Below are 25,895 nucleotides of genomic sequence, written 5' to 3'. Positions count from 1 at the left end.
GAAATGAAAACTGAAGCAGTTTTATTGCCAAGAGACATAAAAGGCACACGATAGTAGCAAGAGAGAGGAGCCACTTGGAAATCAGAGCATTTCTCATATGTACAGTGTGACTTTGATTTAATCTGCGAAGAGCAGCTTCAATCAGAAAGACTGGTGATGCAGTCTGGCAAAAGGCATTGAGATATTTGTGTTTTCTAGTTTTCTCCCCTCCTTTCCGACACCCTGCTTTTTGGCCTTGTATTCTGCTCCCTATACTGTAATTACAGTGCACTGGTGATGGAAGGGGTGAATACAGAATCCAGTGACAGGGAGCTGATCAAGCAAACTGCCACTGGACTATTAATGACGATACATGACTGTTTACAGATGTGACTATCAATAAAAGTCTATACTTCAGAGAAGCATACACCTAGGGGTGAGTTAAATTAATGCTTATAAGATGTTTAAGGGATTGGATTGTGCTTGTGTAGACAAATTGTTTCAATTGAATAGGTTAGGGAGGACCAGGGGTCTCAATTTTAAGTTGTTTAAGGCCAGATCCAAGTTAGATGTCAGGAGGTGATTCTTTTCCAAAAGAAGCATGAACCTCTGGAACAGGCTGCTGGTTTGCACAGTGGCTGCTAATTCACTTAATTCCTGCAAGCAAGAGCTAGACTTGTTCCTGGCTTCAGTGAAGAACATGTTGTACAAGAAGACGTAGGTACTGTATAATAGTAATCAGGGCCAGAGTGATCTCCTGGACTTGTCTGCAATTGCCCATAAGGGTCAGCTAGGAACTTTCTAGATTTCCTCCTTAATTGGACTGGGTTTTTAATCTGTTTTTTTGCCTCGCCCAGGAAATTACATGTGTTTCAGCAGGTTATAAGGCTTGTGGGTGATTGCCATTGTTTACTTCCCAACTGACCGCAATCGTGTTTTGTTTAAAATGATTAGTTAGCCCCTGAGTGTTTACTTGCCAAGTAAACAGACAGTGACATGTTTACTTGTATGTTTAAAATAGAAGATTAACTATTTATTGAACAATATTCATTCCCCAAAATGTCCGCAACACCATTCATGCATGAATTCACTCTCACATGCACTCTCAAAAGATTTATAGAAGGCAAAGGGGAAGCGTTCAAGGTGTGGTAAGTGTTTGTGGTTTACAGTAAACCTGTTGAATTTTCTAAACAGAACAGTCCCTTTTAAAGATGAAGGCCTGGATTTCTGTAGTCTTGACTTGTTCAGGGTTTGTAGATTTCTGGTGCTTAAGATTTCAGACTGGAGGTGGCAGGTCACTTACAGTTCCCTGCTGCACCAGGTTGAAACATAGAATTCATAGCAGGGCTCCTTCCTTGTTTTGGCTGGATCTTTCCACAGCCTCTCACTGGACTGTTTTTCTGTGATGTTGCTGTTATCTCTCTCTCTCTCTCTCTCTCTCTCTCTCTCTCCAGAGCTACATTTTAAGGTACAAATTTGTTAGGAGACACATGGCCCTCTCCCCTGTTGTGACCAAACAATGGACCAGGATGTGGAATCCATGGCCATCCATTAATGTCTGGATGAGTATAATCCATTTATGATGTAGCTACTTCACACCTTCTTTGTTTCAGAAGAACCCATTCAATTCAGGAATATCTATTGATAGTTTCAGGATGGGTGTAATTGACACCTCTTAGCCTGGAATGTATCCTTTTGTCATTCACAGACAGTGAGGCAATGTTCTAATACACAGGCCAGGTCATCTGGCCTTTGGTGGCCATCTTTTGCAGCATTTTCCACCTTTTTAAAAGATAAAGTAAATTTTAAAGAGTCCATCTTGAATAACGTTCATATATTAAAAGTAGGAATATTATATGTCTTTACTGGGCATGACACATGCCTCTGGGTGGGTGAGGCTTGTCTGCATTGCGATGTATAAGGTATTATGATTGTGTGGTACAAGCTGGATGCACCAGTCAGTCAGCCTTTTCCTGTCCCTCATTGGTTGTATGTTTCATATGAATATACATTGGCACAACTCCAATTATCTTACTGTTGTTGAAGTCCTATTCAGGGAGGGTGCAGGAGCCTACTATGTTTGCCAAAATAATTTCACACAAGAGTACTGCTAACTCAAGTTTATCCCTGGTTGCAAGTGAAGCATAAAAGAGAAGTAATAGGATACTTCTGAACTATTACAATGGGCTAAAGAAGCCACATCTGCTTAATAGCAACTGGAAAAATTGTTAATCAACGTTTCTTATACATAGCTAGAAGTGATAAAATGAAAATATTCTCCCTGCTATAGTAGCTTCAGTGAGCTGAATACTCTCTCTCAGGCCTGGCAATTTATGGATGGTCATGCAGTGTTTGTTTCCACTCATAAAATACCACCTCAGACATTCATTTTTTGCAGAAAGCGGTGGCCTTCAACAGGGGCTGATGTGTCAGGACTGGTGATGCTATGTAGCAGATAAAACTCCTTATCAATTGTCAGAGTCCCTCAGAGATCATAGGACCATAGGCCAGGACACCATATTGGAGCCTCTGAGTTACCAGGCACTTCTTGAGTTGTTAACTTTTTTGGGGCTGGATAACTTTTTTTAAAGCAGTTCATCCACTTTTCTGCTTTTTTTTTCAAATTGACATGTATGGAATCCACAAACCAAGATGTGTACTAGGATTTGCATTCACAGGAGAAATTCAGAGACTAACTGGCAGTGCAATAGCCTCTACGCAGACAGATCAATGGCCAGAGTCAGGCCTCAGCCTCCAGTGTCAAAATAGGAACAGGAGGAGGTCATTCAGCCCCTCGCGCTTGTTTCACGATTCACTGAGATCATGGTTGATCTGTATCCTAACTCCATCTACCCGCCTTGACTCTATATCCTTTAATACCCTTGTCTAGCAAAACTCTATCGATCTCAGATTTAAAATCATTAATTGAACCAGCATCTACTGCTTTCTGTCAGAGAGAATTCCAAACTTGTACCATCTTTTTCGTGAAGAAATGTTTCGTAACTTCTCTCCTGAATGGCTTGGCTCTGATTTTAAGGTAATGCCCATTTGTCCTAGACGCCCCATCAGAGGAAAAGGTTTTTATCTACCTTATCAACTCCTTTCAAAATCCTAAAAAAATTCAATCAAATCCCATCTTAACCTTCCTATTCCAGGGAACACAAGCCTAGTTTATGTAAGCTCTCCTCATAATTTAACCCTTGGAGTCCTGGTAACTCTGGGCTGCACTCCTTCCAAGGCCAATATATCCGAAGGCGAGGTGCCCAAAACTGTACACAGTACTCCAGATGTGGTCTAACCAGGGCTTTGTATAATTTTCTACCCTTTTCTTCCCCTTTTACGCTCTCGACCTCAAGTTATAAAAGTTAGCATTCCATTTGCATTATTAATTATTTTTTGTAACCAACTACTACATTTTAGTCATCTGTATACTTGGACCCCTAAATCTCTTTGGACTTCCACTGTTCCTAGGTTTTCACCATTTAGAAAATGCTCAAATATAACCTGAAATGGATAACCTTACATTTACCTAGTTTGAGATTCACAGACCACAATTTTGCCCATTCACTTCATCTATCAATGCCCCTTTTTAATTTTATGCTTCCATCTACACTCACTAAACTACCAATCTGAGCATCATCAGCAAACAGAGGTAAAGGGACAGGTGAATAGCTTTCAAGATATTGCCAGTACCTGCCTTTAAGCAATTGGCAGGAAAAGTACCCACCTAGTACCATAGGACATGCTACTTATTCCTGGCACAAGGACAGGACCATTTGGTTTCACAACTGTTCCTCTGGATTCCCTTTTTAAAATTCTTTCATGAATTGTGAACGGCCTGGCAAGACCAGCATTTGTTCCCCATCCCCAATTACCCTTGAGAAGATGGTGGTGAGCCGCCTTCTTGAACCGCTGCAGTCTATCTGGTGTAGATACACCCACATTGCTGTTAGGAAGGGAGTTCCAGGTTTTTGACCCAAGGTCAGTGAAGGAACAGCCAAGTCAGGATCATGTGTGGCTTGGAGGGGAACTTGCAGGGGTGGTGTTTCCATTTGTCTGCTATCTTTGTCCTCCTATGTGGTAGAGGTTGTGGGTTTGAAAGGTGCTGCTGAAGGAGGTCAGGTGAGGTGCTGCAGTATATCATGTAGATGGTACACACTGCTGTCACTGTGCATTGCTGATGGAGGGAGTGAATATTGAAGGTTGTAGATGGGGTGCCAATCAAGTGGGTTGCTTTGTCCTCAACGGTGTCGAGCTTCTTGAGTGTTGTTGGAGCTGTACGCATCCAGGCAAGTGGAGAGTATTCCATCACACTCCTACTTGTGCTCCTTGATGGGGACAGGCTTTGGGGAGTCAGGAGGTGAGTTGCTTGCGGTAGAATTCCCAGCCTCTGACCTGCTCTTTTAGCCACAGTATTTATATGGCTGGTCCAGTTAAGTTCCTGGTCAATGGTAACCCCCAGGTTGTTGTTGGTGGGGGATTCAGTGATGGCAATACTATTAAATATACTCATGGGGAGATAGTTATTGCCTGGCATTTGTGTGGCGCAAATGGTACTTGCCATTTATCAGCCCAAGCCTGGATGTTGTTCAGGTCTTGCTACGCAAGGACACGGACTGCTTCAGTATCTGATGAGTCACGAATGGTACTGAACATTGTGCAATCATCAGGGAACATCTCCACTTTTGACCTTATGATGGAGGGAAGGTCATTGATGAAGTAGTTGAAGATGGTTGGGCCTAGGACACTACCCTGAGGAACTCCTGCAGCCAATATCCTGGGGCTAAGGTGATTGGCCTCCAATAACCACAACCATCTTCCTTTGTGCTAGGTATGACTCCAACCAGTGGAGAGTTCTCCCCGCCGATTCCCATTGACTTCAATTTTGCGAGAGATCCTTGATGCCACACTCAGTCAAAATGCTGCCTTGATGTCACAGGCAGTCACTCTCACCTCCTCTCTTGAACTCAGTTCTTTAGTCCATGTTTGGACCAAGGCTGTAATGAGGTCAGGAGCTGAGTGGCCCCAGCAGAACCCAAACTGGGCACTCATGAGCAGGTTATTGGTGTGTATGCTGCTTGACAGCACTGTTGTGACACCCTTCATCACTTTGCTGATTATCGAGAGTAGAATGATGGGGTGGTAGTTGGTTGGATTGGATTTGTTCTGCTTTTTGTGGACAGGAAATACTGAGCAGTTTTCCATATTGTCGGGTACATGCCAGTATTGTAGCTATACTGGAACAGCTTGGCTAGGGGCGTGGTTAGTTTTGGAGCACAAGTCTTCAGTATTACAACAGGAATGTTGTCACGGCCCGTAGCCTTTGCTGTATCCAGTGCCTTCAGCCATTTCTTGATATCATGTGGAGTGAATCAAATTGGCTGAAGACTGGCATCTGTGATGCCGGAAACCTCAAGAGGAGGCTGAGATGGATCATGCACTTGGCATTTCCAGCTGAAGATGGTTGCAAATGCTTCAGCCTTTCTCCAGACTTCCTCCTTCGATAAGGAATAGCCCACAAGAATGTGTGTGGTGGGTCATTGGTGAGTCAGAAAATTGTAGGTTCAAGCCCCATTCCAGGATGTGAACACAAAATTCAAGTCTGACACGCCAGTGCAGTACAGAGGGAGTGCTGTACTTCTGGAGGTGACAGCTTGGAGATAGAGTGTGGCTTGGACTAAGTGAAGAACTGGGAGTTTGGTGAGTGAGGGAATCTTAAGGGTGAATCCCTTGCTAAAAATCTAGCCTTGTCTGCATTTAGCATTTAACTGAAATTTACTGTCTTAGTAAAGTTTAATTTTCTTTCACTCTTAAACAGGGATAACAAGCTCTCTACTGGAGAGGAGCTGAACCTAGTTAAATAGGTAGCATGTATAAACTGGTTTCTGTAGCTGTAGCAGAACTGACTCATCTGAGTTTTTAGGTAATATAATTACAGGGGTCTGGAGTGTAGCTTGTCATGGAGTGCGGCTTGGCACAGAGTGTGAAGATGGGAGTTTGGTGAGTGAGGGAGTGCGGTGATGGGGGATAGAGGTGCTCTTTTCCTTTTCTACCTTTTACACCCTCCAGTATTTGGTTCTTACTTCAATGCAGGGGAAGAAACTGATTGGTGAGTAACTGGTAAGTATTCTACTTATAATAAATCGTTTGTAAAGTTAAGGTATGGCAGGGCAGCTGAGCCGAGTGGAATGTGTGTCTTATGGCATGTGGGAAGACATGGATGCACCAGATGTCCAAGACAGACACATCTGCAGGAAGTGTCACCAGCTGCAGAAACTTGAGCTCTGGGTTTTGGAACTCGAGTGGCAGCTGGAGTCACTGTGGTGCATCCAAGAGGCAGAGAACTATGTGGATAGCACATTTAGGGAGGTAGTCACACCGCAGGTTAGGAGCATGTAGGTAGAGAGGGAGTGGGTGACGGCCAGGCAGTCTAAGAGAACCAGACAGGTAGTGCAGGAGTCCCCTGAGACAATCTCGCTTGCTAACTGGTTTCCATGTTGGATACTGGTGAGGGCGATGGTTCCTTAAAGGAGTGCAGCCAGAACAAAGTCCGTGGCACCACAGGTGGCTTAGCTGCACAGGATGGGAGGACGAAGAGCGGAAGAGTAATAGTGATATGGGATTCATTAGTTAGGGGAACAGACAGGCATTTCTGCAGCTGTAAATGTGACTCCAGGATGGCATGTTGCCTCCCTGGTGCCAGGGTCAAGGATGTCACAGAAAGGCTGCAGGACATTCTTCTAAGGGAGGATGAACAGTCAAAGTCATGGACCACATTGAAGAGGGATGAGATCCTGAAAGCAGATTTTAGGGAGTTAGGAAAGAGATTAAAAAGCAGGACCTCAAAAGCAGTAATCCCAGGATTACTCCCAGTGCCACATGCTAGTGAACATAGGAATAGGAGGATTGAGCGATTGAACACGTGGCTGGAGAGTTGGTGTAGGAGGGACGGCATCAGATTTCTAAGGCATTGGGACTAGTTCTGGGGCAGGTGGGACCTGTACAAGATGGACGGGTTATACCTTAGTAGGACTGGCACTAACATCCTCACAGGGAGATTTGCTAGTGCTGTTGGGGAGGATTTAAGCTAGATTGGCAGGGGATGGGAATCTGAGCGGGAGCTCAAATTGGAGGGAAGCAAAACGGATAACCGGAAGTAGAAAAGTAGTAAGTGAAATTAGAAGTCGGACAAAGCATCAAATAGGATCAGAATCCTGAATAATGCTAAAAAGACAATGGGCACTCTATCTGAATGCATGCAGCATTCACAACAAGGTAGAAGATATGAAGGCACAAAAAGAGGTAAATGAGTATGATTTAAGAGACGTAGTTACTGGGTGATCAAGACTGGGAACTAAATATTCCATGATATTTGCCATTATAGGTAAATAGGAAAAGGAGGTGGGGTAGCGCTCTTAAAGAGGGACGAGATCAGTACTTTAGCGAGAGAGGATCTTAGATCGAAGGATCAAAGTGTAGAATCAGTTTGAGTGGAGCTAAGAAATAGCAAGGGGCAGCAAACATTGGTGGGAGTTCTTTACAGGCCACCAAACAGTAGTGGTAATGTTGGGCACGGTATAAATCAGTAAATTAAAAGTGCATGTAATATGGGTAATACAGTAATAATGGGAGAATTCAATTTACATATAGACTGGGTAAACCTAATCAGCATTAATGCTGTGGAAGATTAATTCCTGGAGTGTGTACAAGATGGGTTTCTAGAGCAGTACGTTGAAGAACCAACTAGGGAATGGGCTATTTTAGATTTAGTATTATGTAATGAGAAAGGGCTAATTAATAACCTTGCTGTAAAGGAGCCTTTGGGAAATAGTGACCGTAATATGATAGAATTTTACATTAAGTTTGAAAGTGAAAAAGTTTGAAAGTGAAAAAATTTATTCTGAAACCAGGGTCTTAAATCTGAACATAAGAAATTATGAAGGGATGTGGGGCAAGTTGGTTTATGGTAGATTGGGAAAATACACTAATAGGTTTGACGGTAGACAGGCCGTGGCTACTATTTAAGAAGTATTACATGATCTACAACAAATATACATTCCTCTAAAACACAAAAACCCAACAGGAAAGATAAATCAACAGTGGCTAACAAAAGAAGTTAAAGATTGTATTACATCAAAGGAAGTGGCTTATAATTATGCCAGAAAAAGTGGTAAGCCCAAGGATTGGGAGCAATTTAGAATCCAGCAAAGAATGACCAAGAAACTGATAAAGAAAGGGAAAAGGGAATATGAATGCAAGCTAGCGAGAAACATAAAGGTGGTGTGTAAAAACTTCTTTAGGTACGTGAAAAGGAAAAGATTAGCAAGGACAAATGTGGGTCCATTACAGGCGGAAACAGGAAAATTTATAATGGAAAATAGGGAAATGGCGGAGAAACTAAACAATTACTTTGTCTCTGTCTTTACGGAGGAAGATACAGAAAATCTCCCAGAAATAGTAGGGAACCAAGGGACTTGCAAAAATGAAGAACGGAAAGAAATTAGTATTACTAAAGAGGTAGTACTCGAATAATTAACTGGATTGAAGATTGATAAATCCCCTGCAGTAGATGAGCTACATAACAGAGTGTTGAAGGAGGTGGCTATACAGATAGTGGATGCATTGGTGGCTATCTTTCAAAATTCCATAGATTCTAGACAGGCTCTGGCAGACTGGAAAGTAGCAAATGTAACCCCACTATTTAAGAAGGGAGGGAGAGAGAAAATGGAGAACTACAGACCTGTTCGTTTGATGTAAATAGAAGGGAAAATGTTAGAATCTATTATAAAGGATGCAATAGCTAGACACTTAGAAAATAATGATATGATTGGGCAGAGGCAGCATGGATTTATGAAAGGGAAATCATGTTTGACAAACCTGTTGGAGTTTTTTGAGGATGTTACTTGCAGCATAGATAAAGGAGAACCAGTGGATGTGGTGTATTTGGATTATCACAAGGCTTTTGATAAGGTCCCACACAGGAGGTTAGTAAATAAAATTAGAGCACATGGGATTGAGGGCAATGGATTGAGAACTGTGTCATGCAGGCCCCCACCTGCCAAGAATGAGGCATATTAATTTTTTCATATGAACATTGATTTTAAACTTGATGGGAAGAAGAAAAGGCCTGATACAAGGGCTGCCAGACACTTAGCTGAAAAACATTTGCATACTAAAACCAGTACTTGTGAAGTCAAAAGAACCATTCCCTGACACATTCAGCCCACAATGGATTTTGATCACCAGACATTGAAGGTGTAAGGAAGAGCATTCCAGAGACTGCTAAGGTGATACAATCCACAAAAGCCAGGACTAGTTAAACCAGCTGGTCACATAACTAACTGGCCGGTTCAGGGTTTTTTGAACTTGACACAGAATTTTTTTAACTCAGACGGTTTGCTCCTGGAGTGAGAAGACCTCTCCTGTCTGCTCCCATCTCTTTCTCACAAGCCTCTGGACCCATTGAGGACACATGAACTTCAGGAGAGAAAAGTCTCCTACATCGAACAAGGTTTAAGAACAGTACTGGGTCCCAACAATAAGCAAGACCGACCTACAATCAAGGAGTCTACAGCAAGCTCGACGAATAGTAACCAAAACCATCTTCAGATATTGCCTCAAACTTTTCCACTTTATTTCTTCTGCTCTTTTCTGTCTCTATCTGCATGTGTGTATCGCGTATGCTTGCTAGCGTGAGCATGTCACGTATCCATAGGCATTAAAGAATTAGAGTTTAAGTTTAATAAAGTTCAACTTTTTTTCTTCAAACCTATAATTGGAAGCTAGTAAACAAGGATTCACTAAGGGGGAGCTAAAAAATGGTGTGTTTAAAATTAAACCCTGTTACGGTAAGACCAGGTGAAGGCTGAGAGGAAATCCTAGACCCCTTTCTCACCGGGTCGTAACAACGGGTTAACAGACAGAAAACAGACAGTAGAAATAAACGGGTTATTCTCAGGATGGCAAGCTGATACTTGGGGCATTCCGCAAGGATCAGTGCTTGAGCCACAGCTGTTCACAATCTACATAAATGATTTGGATGCGGGGATCAAATGTAAAGTGCTGGATTTTACAGACCCCCTGACATCACAGGTCATGGCTTTGGGAGGGGGGGGGGGTGGGTGGGAGGGCGGAAAATGCCTCTGGCAGAGGCCCACCATGGGCTTCGCCACCGGGAATGCCCAGCCTGGTATTGCCGGCGGTGGTGAAGCCGCGTGGTGCCCCACCCCACCGTTCAGCGATGGAACCAAAATCTGCATATTTTAAAAAATGCTAATAAATGGATTAATTACTTACCTGCTCCCACTGTCTGCCCCACTCTGATATTGGAGCCAGTGGCCGGCACTCCCATGCCTTCGGATACCTGTCCGAGAATCCGAGGCATCACACAGGTGGGGAGGGGGGAGTAGCTACAATTTACAGTGCAGGGAAGTGGCATCAGAGTGATTTGATTGGTGTAGGGGATGATGGGAAGTGGTAAAAATTAAAGTTTGTGAACTTTGGAGGGGGGTGGGGGGAAGGTCAGGTTCACCAAGTATGTGTTTTGTTGGTGGGGGGGGGGGGGTGCGGGGGAGAGGGCAGGTACGTAATGCTAAGGTTATTGGGGGGGTGGTATTGGGAGAGGGTCAGGTTCAAGTTATTTAATTTTTTCTAACAAATGTCCCTTTAAATTTTAAATGGCAATGTAGAGCTTGAATCCCTTTAAAAATGGCGATGGCACCTACACAGTGGCGCCTGACGCCATTGCTGGGGATGGACAACCCTCCCCATCCACATCATTGGTGGGGAGGGTGGGTGGCGATCTGCCCCGGCTATTTAAATGAGCCACAGCAGCAACTTGAGATCCGCATGGGCGGACCGACATCAGCAGCGAGCTTGTAAAATCCAGCCCAATATTTCCCACATTTGCTGATGACACAAAACTAGGTGGGAATGTAAGTTGTGAGGAGGATGCAAGGAAGCTTCAAGGGGACTTGTACAGGCTAAGTGAGTGGACAAGAACATGGCAGATGGAATATAATCTGAAGAAGTGTGAAGTTATCCACTTTGCTAGACAGAACAGAAAGACAGAGTATTTCTTAAATGGTGAGAGCTTGGGAAGTGTTGATGTCCAAAGGGATCTGGGTATCCTTGCTCAAGAGTCACTAAAAGTTAGCATGCAGGTGCAGCAGGCAATTAGGAAGGCAAATGGTATGTTGGCCTTCATCACAGGGGGAATTGAGTACAGGAGCAAAAAATGTATTGCTGCAATTATATAGAGCCTTGGTCAGACTGCATCTGGAGTATTATGTATAGTTTTGGTCTCCTTACTCAAAGAAAAATTTACTTGCCATAGAGGGAGTGCAACGGAGGTTCTCCAGACTAATCCTTAGGATGGTGGAATTGTCTTTTGAGGAGAGATTGAAGAAACTGGGCTTATATTCTCTAAAGTTTTTAAGAATGAGAGGTGATCTCATTGAAACTTACAACATTTTTACAGGGTGTGACAGGGTGAATGTAGACAGGATGTTTCCTCTGACTGGTGAGTCTAGAACCAGGGGGCATAGTTTCAGAATAAGGGGTGGGCCATTTAAGATTGAGATGAGGAAGAACTTCTTCACTCAGAGGGTGCTGAATCTTTGAAATTCTCCACCCCAGAGGGCTGTGGAAGCTCCATCATTGAGCATGTTCTGGACTGAAATCGATAGATTTCTGGATACTAATAACATCAAGGGATATGGGGATAGCTTGGGAAAGTGGCATTGAGGTAGATGATCAACCATGATTTAATTGAATGGCAGAGCAGGCACGATGGGCTGAATGGCCTACTCCAGACCCTGTGTCTTTCGGATGGGATTTTAAAACAAGGTCTCATCTGCCTGCTCGGGTGGATGTAAAAGATCCCACGGCACTATTTTGAAGAAGAGCAGGGGAGTTTTCCCCCGTGTCCTGGCCAATATTTATCCCTCAATCACATCACAGAAACAGATTATCTGGTCATTAATACATTTCTGTTTATGGGAGTTTGCTGTGTGTGTGCTGCATGCCACATTTCCTGCATTATAACAGTGACTACACCTGAAAAAAAAACTTCATTGGCTGTAAAGCACTTTGAGACATCCAGTGGTCATGAAAGGCGTTATATAAATGCAAGTATTTCTTTTCTTTTTGCAAGGACATGAGCCCATAATCTAGGCTGACACTACAATGCAGGACTGAGGAAGTGCTGCACTGTCGGAGTTGTCATCTTTTGGGTGAGATGTTAAACCAAGGCCCCATCTCAGGTGGACGTTAAAGATCCTATGGCGCTATAAGAAGAACGGCAGGGGAGCTCATATTTAACCTTCAATCAACATCACTGAAAAAAAATGATCAGGTTATCGCTTTGCTGTTTGTGGAACCTTGCTGTGTATGAATTGGGTGCTGTGTTTCCTACAACAGTGACTACACTTCAAAAGTACTTCACTGGCTGTAAAGCTTCTGAGCTGTTCTGAGGGCAACATATAAACGCTAGCCCTTTTTATTGCTACAGCAATACAACAAGAATCCAACATTTGGGCTGTACAAGGCCTTGGTATGGCTGCACTTTTGTGTTTGTGTTCAGTTGAGGGAGCAGATGAGTGTGGTCAATATCACTCCCACTGAGCTTGTAGCTAGATGTTGCTCTGGATCAATGAGGGCCCAAGAACAGACTCCTGACACAGTGCAGTACCCTCACACATTAGTCCCTGTTGAGGACAGACAGTACACCACCCTGATAATTTGCTCTGACAATACAATATTTCACAGATTTGTGTAAAATTCCCATTATGCACTATTGGAGTGCAGACATTAACTTGTTTATTTTACTAAAGTGCACTACCAGAAGAAGTGAAAGCCCCAGGAGCAAGCTGAAGTCTTGTGTTCGATGTTTATAACTCTCTGACTTTGAAGATTTTGGACTCAGCTGGTTAAATCCGACCAACCGCCTTGTCTCAGTTAAAACCTTTTTGTAATCGTGGTTTATCTGTGCGCATGAAAAACACTTCCAAATGGACTCTGATAATGTGATTATTTCAGAATAATTTCTCTGGTTTTTAATTGCAATATACTGTCATGTTCCTGAGTTTCATTCAAATTAAAAGAAAGAAATGATTACTAGCACTCGAATGATTGACTCCCAACACCCAGTGTTTGGACATCTGTTGAGGTCACAAGTGTTTTTTGTGGCTAAAGAAATCATCTATAAAAAAATCCCAAAATAACATGACAAAAAGTTAGCCAAAAAATATCAAAAGTAAGGTGAGCAACTGAAGTCCGGAATATTCTATGCCAGCTTTCATAATGCCAGCCCATCCTACTCAGCTGGCCTGCCTTTGATGTTAAAGCAGGACCATTTACGTAACCGTGATTCTCTTCGCTTTAGTATCTCAACTAGTCACAGTAAAGCTGAGTGAACTCAGCCAACACAATCTAATCCTTTTGTAAATGTCGACCTCATTAGCTACCTTAAACAGATTAACAGGCAAACCCTAGGGAACACCTCACTAATACACTCGGCCTTTTCCACCTCACACGCTGTTGCTCTGCAACGTGCACACAAAGCAGGAAAAATGAGGTTACCAAAGGGAAGTTCACTTTCTGAAATTTAAACTAAGCTCTCCTTAGGAAGAGAGAAGTCAGTCAACCAAGTTCAAGGCCAGATGTGGTTGTTGGCAGGATTGGTGGGGGGAGGGGGCGCTCATGCCTTGAATTTTCGAGTTTGCTTTCTTCCTGATGAAATAAACTGTAAACCTGAATAATCAATGCCTGCACACCATGGGACACATAGGAAGTAGGAGAAACAACAGGACCAATTTTCTTGATTGTTTCTGAGGAATAAGTAATATAAAACTATTAATGTAAGAACCGGCTATTAACAAAAGTCACCTAAGATGTAACAAGTACAATCCAAACCTGCCCTTCAAACTCAGTGGGTAAAGCACAAATCTTTAAGGTGCCAGGTTCCATCCCTAATTGGCGGTGACTTAGCTGATCTCATTAAAGGCCTCAGGGCCCCCAGTTGTGGAGGAAAAACACTATTTGGAGTTCCTCTTGCTGATTGATATCTGATGGTCCTGACTGCAAAGTACCTGCATCTGGACATTGGTAAAGAAGAGCAATGTGGTTCATTGTGATGCCTCGTGTAGACCAACAGACTGCCAACATGCTAGAGTTGGACTCACGATGAAGAATTGGGTGAGGGATCAGAGAGCAACCAGCTTGGACCACTGGGGGCACATATTGGAAGGTGGGTAGGGGACAGGGTGTCACGCCCCCTTGTGATTCACTGTCGTGAACTGATAAAATTAGCACTGTATCCTAAGGTGAGTCCATGCCTTCAGGAAAGAAAAGAACATTTGAGGGGTGGGATATAAAAAAATGTTTCTATGGCAGAACAGTGAAAGAATGCTTAAACCAAAGCCTTTTAAGGTTACTGAGACACAGCTGTGTTTTGTGTTGAGACTTGTTTATGGCTTCTACACATGGTTTTTATTACAACTATGTCTACAATTGAAGACAATCTATTTCCACATCCTTGGCATCGCCCTACTCCATCCTTGCCGCAATTCAACTCATCTGCTGCTGAAACATTCACCCTTGCCTTTGTTACCTCTAGACTTGACTATTCCAATGCACTCCTTACCAGCTTCCCACGTTCTACACTTTGTAACTTGAAGTCATCTAAAACCCTGCTGCCCGTATCTGAATTCACACCAAGACCTATTCACCTATTAGCTCCCTGTGCTCATTGACTTGCTGTTAAGCAACACCTCGATTTAAAATTCTCATCCTCATTTTCAAATCCCTCCATGGCTTTGTCCCTCTCTATCTCTATAATCTCCACCAGCCCCACAGCCCTCCCAAATATTTGGCCTCTTCAGCATCCTCGATTTTGATCGCTCCACCGTTGGTAGTTGTGCCTTCAGCTGCCAAGGTCCTTGGAATTCCCTCTCTAAACCTCTCTGCTTCTCTTTCCTCCTTTAAGATGCTCCTTAAACCTACCTCTTTGACTAAGTTTTTGGTCAGCTGACCTTGTATCTCCTTATATGGTTCAGTGTCAAATTTGTGCTTTATAGAACTCCTTGGGACCTTTTTATTAAAGGTGCTATATAAATACATGTTGATGTTGTGATGCAAGATCATGTAACAGGACAGGCTGCAAGAAGGCTGTCATCATCCACCCATGGTGGGCCATGAGTGAAGGGAGGTGGGCCACCTGTCAAGGGGAGTTGAGCTATAAAAGTTATGCCAACAGATTGAATACTCCTGTTTTGTTACAAAAGTTATAGCCAACCATGATAATACAAATTTCAGGGAAAAAATGAAGAAAAATAAACTCAAGTTAAGGGACCTGAAAATATTTCTCAACCGATTTGATTTATAACTGGTATCGCCACCTGCTACAGTATGTGCACATCCAGGTAACTACAGCAAACTTTCAGCTCAGTCCTCTGAAGCATCATCCTGTTCCAGGAATCTTTGAAGTACTCCACCAATATAGCAACAATACTTCTCCAACACCATCACCACCACCCTCCCCCAACCGAAACCCTAATGCCTGCCTCGCCACTATCTCACCCCAAGAGAATCAGAGAATAACTACAATAAACATTCAGCTGTATTTTGAATTGACACCTTTGAGAGAGCACATCCTTATAACACATATCTTCTTTAAACAAAACACAATGTGGAGACTGTGAGAGAAACAGAAATCCTTGAAGAGAGAGATTCCACGTTTACATGCCTGACAGGTCAAGAGCTTATGCATTGATTTACATCTCTAGGGACAGACTGCAAATAAAGGGAAAATAGAAAGATGCTGTTCAGCAACATGTTTTACTCTGTATCTTCTAACATTGCAAAAGCATGATGAAAAGAAGCAGGAGATCTGGTGATTGGAGACCAGCCCAATGTGCACAAAACTTGCACTCCTCTGTCTGCCTCTGCGTCTCTTTTTAACAAAATATTCACAAACTTGAGCGAAGGATAAAGCTCAAAGTGCAGGACACCACCAAGGTCAAAAAAAGTAGGAAACAACTGAGGTCAATCAGGAAATAGCAATTATTTGACACCCAGTTTGGCTTTTAAAAGACTGCAGAGTGTTGGAGGAGGGAAAGACTGAAGAAGACGTTTCAGAACATGTTGGTTTCGGAGATGATAATTCTCAATTTCAACATACTGACAATGTGAAGGAGAAAGTTTATATAGGATGGGGTACTTAGAGCTTAAAAGGAAGACAGCAAAGTTCAGAGAAGCATCGACTAGAGTATCAATAAAAGACAGAAGGATAAGAAAGGTTGAGTTGGAGAACGTGAAGATTGAAGGTGAGATAAAGATTATCTGTTCGGTGATAATCTTGAATCTTGCCCAAAATTATGAGAGATGTTACAGAGGCCTAACAGATATGGGAATGTGAGAAGAGCACAGAGACCTCCTTAGGTATTGGAGCAAGATTCAGGTCTCTATGCTGTCCCACCTCATACTCCCAGGGCAGATACAGAATGGGTTAGTTAGAGAGCAAAGCTCCGTTTATAGTGTTCCATCAAACACACTTGGTCAGGTACAGCACTAGCCTTCTTCAAAATAGTGCCATGGAATCTTTTATGCCTAGCTGAGAGGGCAGACGGGGCCTCGGCTTAACATCACATCCAAAAGACAGCACCTCTGACTGTGCACCACTCCCTCAGTACTGCACTGGAGTGTTACCCCTGATTTTTCTGCTCAAGTCCTGAGTGGGACTTTGAAGCGACAACCTTCTGACTCAGAGGCGAGAGTGCTACAGCTGACCCATTAGATGGTTAGGATGGATGCACATAGAGGAAAAGCAACAACCATATTCAATGATGCCTCCCTGAAATTACTTCTGGGTGCAGTCAACAGCAAGAGGGCCATACTTTTCACCAGCAATAAGAGGAACAAACCTACTTCTCTCACTAAGAAGGCATAGTTGGAGGTAACTAAGGAGGTGAGCAGCAGGAGCACTGTGCCCTGATCTTGAAAGCAATGCAGGAAGCGTTTAATGACCCAACTAAGTCAGGAAAAGTATGTTTACTGATTGAATTACATCTTGTGGTTAATGCCTCCCAGTTTCACACTGTCTTGCTAAGAGTTAGAATCATAGAATGGTTACAGCACAGAAGGAGGCCATTTGGCCTATCATGTCTATGCTAGCTCTCCAGGAGCAACTCAACTAGTCCCCTGCTATTTCTCCATAACCCTGTAAGTTTTTCCGCTTCATAGAATTATCTAATTCTGTTTTGAAGGCCTCAGTTGAATCTGCCTCCACCATAATCTCAGACAGAGCATTCCAGATCCTAACCATGCACTACGTAAAAATGATTTTCCTCATGATTCTCAATATCACTATAACACGCACTCAACTTTTAGCAGCATCCAACCTTCACTTTCCTTTCACCACTTTTCCATTTATCCATCCACTGTTGCCACTCACCCCAATCCTTATGCAATGTGATGCATCTGTCTGATAGTCACCATCACCAAATGCACTATAACCATGAGGTGAATACTTGGCCACTCATTCACAGGTTTGTTTTTTTGGCCTTTGTCAGAGAAGAGAGGACAAAACCTAACACAGAGGAACAGGACTGAAGGTAGACCGTTATAAACAGTCCAGTTTACTGTTGCAGAGGAGCAGACCCTGGAGATATGACTATAACTCTATGACTCTATAAGTGGTAAATTTGCGTTCTGCTCAATCAGAGATGGACAGGGAATTTACAGGTAGCTGATGACAGAATTACAAATATCGCTGACACACATATGCTGGTTCTATTTCATCTATGATTAAACTATGAGAAGTCTGAGTATGGTGATTGTAATGCTTCTGACTTGCCAAGACTAACTAATATCCCTTTTTTGTCTTTCAGGGCCTGCATGTGTCTAGCAGGATGATTTCTCAGAGGACCTCATTCTTTTGGAGGGTGCACTGTCACAGGACATACAGCCATGCACAAGCAAAAATACTCGCACTTCAGTGGGTCCACTAAGACAGTTAGTATGGTTTTCATCTGGTGATTCACAACTCACAGATGAGCACAAAAAGAAACAGATGGCAGGGATAGCTGGAGTACGCATCAGTGGGGGAAATCCTGTCCATGCTCAGCTCAGTTGGATGCAAATGGTAAACCCCAGGGGATATCATTAAGGAGTAGAATGCTGGAGGTGCATCAGCAACTTAGCCAGGTACTGAAAAATGTGGCATGCACACTCTCCAAAACAGAGGATGGTAGAGTCTAACTGGATTACTGGGGGACTGGTAGAGCAGGGAATTGAGAGAATGTCTGCCATGGAGAGGGTGGCTGCCTCCATGAAACTTCTAACATAGCTGGCTCTCAAATGAGCCCATGCAGACAATGACCATGGTCACGCAGACTTTAGAGCCAACTTAAGCAGGATGACCGATATCGTATCTACGGCTGTACATGATTCACTTTTCTCCACCAATCTGGTCTGCAGCACAGTTGTAGGTGTGATATGACACTGGCCCAGGAGAGGGATGATGGCGAAAATGACGTGTAAGTGACAGCTCAACTTCTTAACAGTTGCCCCTAATCAGCCAACACCCAACATGCTGCCTTGTCTCTTGACGGCATTGTTTCCCCCTGTGTGCGTGCAGGTGGATCAATCTTTGATGGGGCTCTTAGGAGTTCCAAAACCCAGAGGGCGTATCTCAGCCACAGTGCAGGCATCTGAGCAGCTTGCCCCCTATCTCTGCTGAAGCCACATGGGATGCACCACTTTGAAGCGATGGGAAGCGTAAATTAAAGAAATTGCAATTAGCCAAGGGTATGTACAAGGGTACTTGACAAAATGTTATGTTAAGTTTCCTTTACTTATAATGTCACATAAAATGTATTGATTCACACCACTTCCACATTTTGCTCATTATTGTGTACCGAGTGCCAACTCACCCTTTCACTTGTTTCATGACGAATGTTAATACATGACAGGACCCATTGGGCGAAAGTGCAATGGGTAGATGAGAGGTTGAAGGACTGTTTCATGCAAATGAGTGGGATGGGACGGGTTGTGCTGCTGGTGGGAGTGGACCACAGGATTTCATGTGTGATGTTTTCCTCTGTGAGTCAGCAGCAGCTAAAAGTTTGTGCTAGTCGGGCACCTTTGTCATCCCTGGCAGTGATGTATGCGGTTGGTCTGGTGATGGGTGTCCCATCTTCATCCTCCTCTTCTATGTTCTCTTGATCCAAAGATGAGTGATGAACCCCATCGTCCACCTCCACCTGCAATCCTTTCTGCTATACAATGTTGTATAGGATGCAGCACACCACTATCATTCTGGAGACCTTCGCAGGTGAGTACTGAAGGGTGCCTCCAGACCTATCTAGGCACCTGACATGCATCTTCAACATTCTGATGGCTTGCTCTACAACACACCTTGTGATCATGTGGCTCTCATTGTAGTGTTCCTGCATCTCATTGGTGGAGTTTCTCACAGCTGCCATGAGCCATGTTTTCAGGGAGTACCCCTTGTCTTGGCATCGCGATCTCAAATTCAGTTATTTTGTATACCCACCACCCCCAAACCACCTGTTCTTGGGGCATAAAAATCCTCCCCAGGAGTGAGTGAATTCAGCCAAGGACATCTGTCAACTGCCTAGAGGGAACAAATGGAATTACTTCTAGCCAAGCAATGTGATCTTGCATTCAGTGCTCTATGTAATACCCGAGATTTGTAGATGGGACCAATATGCCAAAAAGCGCCAATAAAGCCTGGTGTGGTCATAAAGAAAGAAGCTACATTTATATAATGCCTTTCATATCCTCAGGACATCCCATCTTTATGGTTGATAAAATGCTTTTGAAATGTGGTCATTGTTGTTTTGTAGGCAAGAACAAAAGCCAGTATTCACACAGCAAGGTCCACAAACAGCAGTGAGATGAATGACCAGTTAACTTGTTTTTGGTGAAGTTGGCTGAGAAATGAAAGTTGGCTTTTATACCGGAGAACTCTCTTGTTATTTAAATAGTGCTGTGAGCTCTTCAGCATCCATCTGAACAGGCTGATGGAGCTTTAGTTTAATATCTCATCCAAAGGGCATTACCTCCTACAATGGAGTACTCCCTCAGTACTGCACTGAGCCCATTATTTGTGCTCAGGTCAGTGATATAGCATGGAAACTTACAGGAAAGGCTGAATTTTACTGGCTCCTCGGCGCTGTGAGTCGCGGCGCGGGGGCTGGTAAAATGTTGCAGGGAGACGCCCGCCTTGACCCGCGATGTCGAGAAGAGCCCGCCACATACTACCGGCAGCAGGGGAAACTTGGTGCGGCCCCCCCCCGCCACTTAGCGGCGGGCCCTTCATCTGTATATTTAAATTGACAGTCATTATATTCAAATTAACTTAACTACCGTCCCATGCCAATTTTTATGGCCTCCATTCGGCCTTTGCACACCTTCAGAACTCTGCATGGTGTTCCGAGGCAAGAACCTGGTGGGGAGGGGGGAGTAATAAAAATTTCAGAACGGGAAGGATGGAGGAGCGGGGAAATCAATTTTTATTGGATGTGGGGATGTGGGAAGGGGTTATAGGCCAAATGTTATCAATTTAGGGGGTAAAGTTCGGGTTGGGGAGAAGGAATGTGTTGGTCATTTTGGGCATTGGGCAGGGCCATCCACATATTTTTTATTGTTTAATAAAAATTTCATACTGCTGCCTGTTTAAAAATTTGAAGTAATTCTAAGGGCTTAAAGCCCTATAAAAATGGTGCTGGTGCCTATGTGGTGGCGCCGGATGCTGTTACTGGGGCCGCAGTTGTTACTTTTCCTCAACCGAGGATTCCCCCCCACTGTGGTTGACAGCACCCTCAAGTTGTCCAACCCATTTCCTGTACTTCTGCCCTCACCCCTTCCTGTCCCTCCCAGAACCACGACAGGGTTCCCCTTGTCCTCACTTTCTACCCCACCAGCCTCCACATTCAAAGGACCATCCTCTGCTATTTCCGCCACCTGCAGCGTGATGCCGCCACCAAACACATCTTCTCTTCCCCTCTCCTATCAGCATTCCAAAGGAATCGCTCCCTCCACGATACCCTGCTCCACTTGTCCATCACCCCCGACACCTCGTCTCCTTCCCAAGGCACCTTCCCATGCAATCACAAGAGGTGTAATACCTGCCCTTTTACCTCCCCTCTACTCACCATCCAAGGCCCCAAACATTCCTTCCAGCGATTTACTTGTACTTCTTTCAATTTAGTATACTGTATCCGCTGCTCACGACGTGGTCTCCTCTACATTGATTAGATTAGATTAGAGATACAGCACTGAAACAGGCCCTTCGGCCCACCGAGTCTGTGCCGAACATCAACCACCCATTTATACTAATCCTACACTAATCCCATATTCCTACCAAACATCCCCACCTGTCCCTATATTTCCCTACCACCTACCTACACTAGTGACAATTTATATAATGGCCAATTTACCTATCAACCTGCAAGTCTTTTGGCTTGTGGGAGGAAACCGGAGCACCCGGAGAAAACCCACGCAGACACAGGGAGAACTTGCAAACTCCACACAGGCAGTACCTGGAATCGAACCCGGGTCCCTGGAGCTGTGAGGCTGCGGTGCTAACCACTGCGCCACTGTGCCACCCTTTGGTGAGACCAAAGGCAGATTGGGTGACCACTTTGCGGAACACCTTGCTCAGTCCGAAAGCATAACCACAAGCTTCCGGTCACTTGCCATTTCAACAACCACCCCCCCCCTGCTCTCATGCCAACATTTCTGTCTTTGGCCTGCTTCAGTGTTCCAGTGAACATCAACACAAGCTCGAGGAGCAGCACCTGAGCTTTCGATTAGGCACTCTACAGCCTTGCGGACTGAACATTTCAGTTCAATAACTTCGATCATGACTGGCCTTTTTTTTATATTATATTTTATTTTTTAACCATGTGCCTGTTTTTCATGTAGTCAGAGCTGCTCTTATTCTGCTATTAATACTCTCTCTGGACTAATGCTTTGTCTTTCACCACAAGCATTAACACACTCTTTGCCTTTGTCCCAGGACAGCTTTGTTATTTAATCTCTCCTGCCCTCTGCCCTATCAAACACCTTCCCCTTTGTTCTGTTCCCCACACTGCACCCCACCATCCCCCCTTCACTTGCTTAAAACCTAATTCTTTTCTAACCTGTGCCTGTTCTGATGAAAGGTCACAGACCTGAAACATTAACATTTCATGTGCAGAGAGAAACAGAGTTAAGGGATTAGTTGGTAAGTAGTAATGGAGTTACAGCAGCATGTGTAAGTATCTCAATGTCAATCTATGGTCACTGCATTAGGCAAAACTTAGCAATTCCAGTGTATGGCTCACACATGTCTCAGTCGCCTGCATGTGACTTAGAGGTGATTCCAGACACAATTGACATTTACATGTTATGGAAGAGGCCAGAAAGCCAGATTCCCACCTGGGAAGGTCAGAAATTTGGGGTGGGACCCAGTTCTATATCTCAAATAATTACAGCAGAACCTTAACAGCCTGAATCTCTTGCGCAAATTGCTCATGCAGTTCAGAATGTGGATAGTGATGCATATAACACAGCTTGCTTTTGTGTGCTGTATTTATCGATTTTCACAGGGAATTTTTTGTGCTCATTGAGGAATGTTATCATAGAAGTTAATCCAACCCCTCTTGACATGGATTAATTTCCCCTACTAAAGGTCTGGGGCCTTTCTTCAGGCCTCAACAACACTCATGACAGCTTTCAAATGAGACTTGCAGATGGTGGTAAAGGGTGGAATTTCTTGGAGTACAGGCACAACCCCACCCCCCAGGACACACCCACTTTATGTAGGAGGGAAACACAGCAAATTTGACCACCCCAACACCTCCTTCCCCCCCACCCCCAAAATTTAACAGGCCAGTCTAAATAAGACAAAATCTTGGCAGAACTGGGTTCCACCCCAAATTTCTAACTTTCCCAGGTGGAAAGCTGGTTTTCTGTCCTCTCCCACAACATGTAGATGTCAATTGTCAGCTGGAAGCACCTCCCAAGTCAGAAGGTTTGTACGGGAGCAACAGCCATAAGCAAATATACCCCATTAACTTAAAAATATGCCCAACAACTATTAGATGCACCCACTAGCCAGTAAATACACCAATCAATCAACATATTTACCATTAACTAAAAAATAAAAGAAAAAATATAGAACTTGTATTTATATAGTGCATTGTATGCTCTCAAGATGACCAAAGCATTTCACAGTCGTTGTTTGTGGACAGCAAGGTCACACAGCTAGAAGATGAGTTAAGTGACTAAATAATCTATTTTTGAGATACTGGTTAAGGAATAAATGTTTATGGGATGTTGCTGGTGTTAAATGGTTGCTGCATAAGTCTACTTAATATTTACTGAACTGCAAAGTGCTGTAACTCATTGCATGTGAAGCATTTTCAGAGATTTCTAACTTGTATGGGGCCAGATAGCCAAGTCTTTATATTTTTCTTCCTATAATACACAGAACACTCTTCTGATAATTACCTCCCAATGCCAATCCATATTCCTCAATTGGCTGGCAGAGGTTTTTAAGGTCAGTACTTCCTCGGAGAGAGAAATCACCAATATCCGCCTTGGAGAGGCCACAAGCAGGTTTTATTTTAATGGGTTGTGGTGTCACACTGTTCTCCCTCACAAGGTAAAATTCACAGGAAACTGTGAATACCAATATAGGAAGGTCCCTTAGGGGATTTCACAAGGAAAGAACTTTAAAATGGAGAGTGAAACAGACAAGGGTTCTTTTTTTCATGTGTTAAGTACTATCCCGTAGGCTGCAAGGCAAAAAAGAAATTAAACTGAAGTATGCAAGAATTTCTATTTATTATTGCAGCCAGGGGTAGCAGCAGGACATCATCATCCTGGGACAAAAGGTAACTAATGATCACCATGGTGATCAGTGGCTGCTCTCAGTGAGAGAGAAAATATCCATACCTCAGCCTTGCAATTCCTGGCCAAAGGAAAAAGGTGGTGAGACAGGAATGCAACACTGGGAAGGTGGGAGGAGGAGGAGGAGCATTTTTTGTACAAAGGAGGAGTGTTTGGATGGTGCAGATACCCCCTGGAAGATATGTGTTCGGCTGAATAGTAAAAGGGTATTTGCAGTTGTAACAACTAGCTAACAGGTTCTAATGCCACTGTTGGTGTTAGTTTCTGTTTGTTTTTTCGCTGTTACTTTCTGCAGAGAGAGAGAATTTATATCTATATAAACCCCCTTGATAAAGTCCCAAACCGCTTCACAAACAATGAAGTATGTTTGAATTGTAGTCATTGTTGTAAAGCAAGAAAAAGTTCCACAACAGCATCAAGATAAAGGATGGTGCTTGTAGAATAATTATTCGAACATACGAACTAGGAGCAGGAGTAGGCCTTTCAGCCCTTTGAGCCTGCTCTGCCATTCTATAAGATCATGGCTGATCTGATTGTGGCCTCAACTCCACCTACCTGTCTGCCCCCCCCCAACCCCCCGCACCCCCCCCCCCCCATAATCCTTGACTCCCTTGTTTGTCAAGAATCTGTCTACCTCTGCCTTAAAAGTGTTTAATGACCCTGCCTCCACTGCTCTCCAGGGAAGAGAGTTCCACAGACTTAGGACCCACTGAGAGAATTTTTTTTCCTCATCTCTGTCCTAAATGGGAGACCCCTAATTTTTAAAGTGTGACCCCTAGTTTTAGTCTCTCCCATATGGGGAAACATCTTTTCCACATCCACCCTGTCAATTCCCCTCAGGATCTTGTATGTTTCAATAAGATCACCTCTCAGCCTTCTAAACTCTAATAAAGACAGACCCAACCTGTCTGACCTTTCCTCATAAGATAACCTTCTCATCCCAGAAATCAGGTGAGTGAACCTTCTCTGAACTGCTTCCAATGCAATTATATCCTTTCTTAAGTAAGGAGACCAAAACTGTACACAATACTCTAGATGTGGTCTCACCAATGCCCTGTACAACTGTAGCAAAACATTTCTACTTCTTTATTCCATTTCCCTTGCAATAAACAACAACATTGCATTTGCCTTCTTGATCACTTGCTATTCCTGCGTACTAACTTTTTGTGTTTCATGTACTAGGACACTCACCTCAGAGTTCTGCAATCTCTCTCCATTTAATTAATATGTTGCTTTTCTACTCCTCCGGCTAAAGTGGACAAGTTCACACTTTCCCACATTATACACCATCTGCCAAATCTTTGCCCACTCACTTAACCTACCTATATCCCTTTGCAGACTCCTTATGTCCTCTTCACAACTTACTCTCCTAACTATCTTTGTGTCATCAGCAAATTTAGCAACCATACATTCTGTCCCTTCAGCCAAGTCATTGATATAGATTGTAAATAGTTGAGGCCCCAGCATTGATCCCTGTAGCACTCCACTAGTTACAGCTTGCCAACCTGAAAATGACCCATTTATGCCTACTCTCATTTCCTGTTAACTAACCAATCCTCAATCCATGCAAATATGATACCGCCATACCATGGGCTCTTATTTTATTTAGTAACTGTTGATGCGGTGCCTTGTCAACTGCCTTCTGAAAATCCAGGTACACCACATCCACAGGTTCCCCTTTATCCACGTTGTTTGTTACTTCCTCAACGAACTCTAATAAATTAGTTAAACACGATTTCCCTTTCACAAAACCATGCTGAATCTGCTTAATTGCATTGAGATTTTTGAAATGACCTGCTGTAACCTCCTAAATAATAGATTCCATCATTTTCCCTATAGCAGATGTTAAGCTAACTAGCCTGTAGTTTCCTGTTTTCTGTCTTCCTCCTTTCTTGAATAGTGGAGTTACATTGGCTATTTTCTAATCTGATGGGAGCTTTCCAGAATCTAGAGAATTTTGGAAAATTAAAACCAATGCATCCACTTCTTTTAAG

Source organism: Heterodontus francisci, chromosome 24 (genome assembly GCF_036365525.1).
Source record: "Heterodontus francisci isolate sHetFra1 chromosome 24, sHetFra1.hap1, whole genome shotgun sequence".
Lineage (NCBI taxonomy): Eukaryota > Metazoa > Chordata > Chondrichthyes > Heterodontiformes > Heterodontidae > Heterodontus > Heterodontus francisci.
The sequence above is the reverse complement of the archived record's forward strand: the minus strand, read 5'-3'. Positions refer to the sequence as shown.